The sequence below is a fragment of the Cyprinodon tularosa genome, unplaced genomic scaffold (assembly GCF_016077235.1).
Source record: "Cyprinodon tularosa strain WSP-4 unplaced genomic scaffold, ASM1607723v1 ctg554, whole genome shotgun sequence".
Classification (NCBI taxonomy): Eukaryota; Metazoa; Chordata; class Actinopteri; order Cyprinodontiformes; family Cyprinodontidae; genus Cyprinodon; species Cyprinodon tularosa.
Genome location: NW_024039290.1, coordinates 265,092 through 269,393, shown reverse-complemented (window position 1 = coordinate 269,393; position 4,302 = coordinate 265,092).

The window sequence follows — 4,302 nt, the reverse complement described above, 5'->3', positions numbered from 1 at the left end:
TGGCTGAGACCAAAGACAGGAAGGTAAGCAAGTTAAGGAAAAAACGAGAGCTCACAATTTGATGTAAAAACTTTGAATCATGGGATCTAAGACATGTTAAGACAGGCTTCAATGTTTTAGCCCAGGATTAACCACGGAAAGACTCTGCATTCTGATCGGAATAACACTGGGAATAGTTTAGGAGTTAATTGCACCAAATGAGATACCAGAGGGGTATCTACAAAAAAAAAAAAATGAATAAAAGTGCACCAATAAAACAGAGAGACAGTAGGCAGAGAGAGGGGAAGGGAAGATCAGCAGCCAGGCGAAAAAAACGACTGTTTGATAAAGATCATATCAGGGGCTAAATCTGAGTCACTGGAGTCCAACTACTGATTAAATCAGCAGAACAGACAGGAAATACATAAATAACTGGGCAACATGAAATTCTTTGAAAAATTCTGTTCTTCTGCTTCTCTTGAAACGATTTTCTTTTTAATCCGTAGAATTAACCTTTTTTGAAACACACTATTTGAAAAATACCTAAATGGTTGAACACAACCCTAAATAAACAGGCTGCATTAGATTGAAACATTGGGTTATATTAGGAACATCAACCAGGAGATGGATAAAGAAGTACCGGTAGATCTATAATAGAATGATCCAATGCAAGTGGATTCAAGGAAAGGAAATGACTGAAAAGGAATAAAATTCGATGTGCTTCGTTAAACGGCTCCATGTTCTTTAGTTTCAAGAATTTTTGTTTCTGGTTAGAAAAACCTGACTAAAACCCCCCAAAACTCCTTATTTTGAAACACCAAGATCTAACTGTATCGGGAATGAAGAGATGTTTATGTTTCTTTGGTCAATGACTATCTGTTTAGCAGAGACTCTTCCTTATATGAAGCCGCTAACTGAGCTACGTGCTTGCACTAACTCCATGTAACCAGGTCTTCCCTCACATTCTACCATTAGCTGGGATTTTTCCATAAATGTTTTTCTTTTAAACTTCACTAGCTGCCCACCTCCATGCAATGTTTATCTTATTTCAATAAGAGGCTCTCCAGCAACAATTCAGCTTTCAACAAATAAGCTAGAGATATTAATAAGTGCTCCCTGCCACCTGCAAGCAGAAATCCATTGTTAAAGCTGATTATTTTAGCCAACAAGAAAATCCAGTGTATTGATTTGACACGTCATTAGTTAAAACGGCAGAAGATTAGGGCCACTGGAAAAAAAAAAGCTAACTGTTTTTTAAAATTTATTTCAGTATAATATGAGAAAAAAGTCAGAATTCTGACTTTTAATCTCAGAATTCTGACTCTGATCTCAGAATTCTGACTTTAATCTAGGAATTCTGACAGCTAATAAACACTCTTCCATTAATGAAAGGGCATCACCGGGGACCCCTCAGACATGTAAAAATTCTTAGATTAAAGGCAGAATGCTGAGATATTAAATATTTAACTGAAATATTAAACCTTATCAAACTGAAATAATATTTATAAATCAGTTAACGTTTTTTTTTCTTCTCTTTCTTAATCCTCTTCCGTAAATTATAGCTCACTTTAATTCTATAAAAAGGAGATTTACTGGAATAACAGATCTGGTTTGTTTGCAGCATATATGCAGGAATCCAGGAGGAAAGGCCTTTATTAATGCAGTCAAACTGAACTTTAAGTAGGGCTTTCAATAACTAAATTTCCTACATAACAGTAAATCAGTTATGTGTTGTCATTTTCATCCATAGTTGTTAAATGACTGAACGCAATCACCTGGTCTTCCCTAAAACATTACCTCCCCATAAATAATTAACTGATATTGTGAATATATAGGCAGCATAGGAACCATTGATAGGAGCCTACTGACAGGCGGATTACTCACCTGTTGTTGTCTCGTCTTCCAGATGTCCAGGCCCTTCCTGTTGGCTCTTATTGGGGGCCTCGCTGATAGTTTTCAGCTCCTTCTCCAGCAGCTCCATGTCTCTGCCCAGCTGACCCACTCTGGCCTCCAGCTCCTGCTCCAGCCGCCCGGCTTTCCTCTGCAGCACATCCTCCAGCTGCTCCACTTTGGCCCGCAGAACGTCGTTTTCCTCCCACAGCTCCGAAAACACTTTCTGGATCTGAGCAACCAAGAATCTCTCTATCTCCTGGATTTCACCCAACTTCCCTTCATCCAGGTCTGAGTTTCGCGCCTCTTCGGCCCACACGTCGCTGAAAACGGACACGGCCGCTCGGAGAGCGGCTTCCACCGCGGACGCCAATTCTTTCCCGAAGCGCGCCTCCATTTCCCCCAAAATATTAAATCAGATCTCTGGTTGTTGGGTTGGAGAGATATTCAAGCTACATGACAAACTTTGAATCGGATTCCAGCGAACTTAAAATAAAACTAAACATGTTTTTAGCTTTACCATTAACCGTTGGATCCTCTAAATGACAAACAGTGCGACTGTGAAACACCTCCGTACTACACTTCCGCTTCCGCTTCTTCTTCGTTGGTAATTAACGACACCTGCCACTATTGTGCTGTACTGCCACCTGTCGTATACATTTATCTCTGCAATTTGACTTCAATTTCAGTTCTACTGGCGCAGTGGTTCCCAACCTTTTTTTTGAAGAACTTACTATAACAAATAATAAAATAAAACTATTTCATTTAATCTTTGTAACTTAAGCATTTAATTCTTTGGCATGTTATTCTTTCCAACTCAAAAAACAAAAACAAAACATAAATATGCTGGAATGCAAGGAATCAAAATAAATACAAAATAAAAACATACTATAAATCTGCCTTTATAAAATTGAAGCTCCTCTTAGTAACTGCTCTATATTAACATTAAAACTCGAGAAATTACTGAAAAAAAATTATATATATATATATATATATATATATATATATATATATATATATATATATATATATATATATATATATATATATATATACACTCACCGGCCACTTTATTAGGTACACCTGTCCAACTGCTCGTTAACACATAATTTCTAAGCAGCCAATCACATTGCGGCAACTCAGTGCATTTAGGCATGTAGATATGGTCAAGACAATCTCCTGCAGTTCAAACCGAGCATCAGTATGGGGAAGAAAGGTGATTTGAGTGCCTTTGAACGTGGCATGATTGTTGGTGCCAGAAGGGCTGGTCTGAGTATTTCAGAAACTGCTGATCTACTGGGATTTTCACGCACAACCATCTCTAGGGTTTACAGAGAATGGTCCGAAAAAGAAAAAACATCCAGTGAGCGGCAGTTCTGTGGGCGGAAATGCCTTGTTGATGCCAGAGGTCAGAGGAGAATGGCCAGACTGGTTCGAGCTGATAGAAGGGCAACAGTGACTCAAATAACCACCCGTTACAACCAAGGTGGGCAGAAGAGCATCTCTGAACGCACAGTACGTCGAACTTTGAGGCAGATGGGCTACAGCAGCAGAAGACCACACCGGGTGCCACTCCTCTTAGCTAAGAACAGGAAACTTAGGCTACAATTTGCACAAGCTCATCGAAATTGGACAATAGAAGATTGGTAAAACGTTGCCTGGTCTGATGAGTCTCGTTTCTGCTGCGACATTCGGATGGTAAAGTCAGAATTTGGCGTCTACAACATGAAAGCATGGATCCAGCCTGCCTTGTATCAACGGTTCAGGCTGGTGGTGGTGGTGTCATGGTGTGGGGAATATTTTCTTGGCACTCTTTGGGCCCCTTGGTACCAATTGAGCATCGTTGCAACGCCACAGCCTACCTGAGTATTGTTGCTGACCATGTCCATCCATTTATGACCACAATGTACCCAACTTCTGATGGCTACTTAAGCAGGATAATGCGCCATGTCATAAAGCTGGCATCATCTCAGACTGGTTTCTTGAACCTGACAATGAGTTCACTGTACTCAAATGGCCTCCACAGTCACCAGATCTCAATCCAATAGAGAATCTTTGGGATAAGGTGGAACGGGAGATTCGCATCATGGATGTGCAGCCGACAAATCTGCGGCAACTGTGTGATGCCATCAGGTCAATATGGACCAAACTCCCTGAGGAATGCTTCCAGCACCTTGTTGAATCTATGCCACGAAGAATTGAGGCAGTTCTGAAGGGGCGTGCATACATTGACACTAGGTGGTGCTAAAGCACTAGGAAGTTTGCCCTTTATCAAAGAAAATGCCCTTTTGAAACTCGTTTTTTTATTTTATTTTTATTATTAATATTATTAAGATTTTACTGAGGTCGGTTTTGAAATGATCTTTTGAAAACCTGAGCCATTAAAAACGACTGAAACAATGCCCCGAAATGAGCCACTTACTTAAGCACACC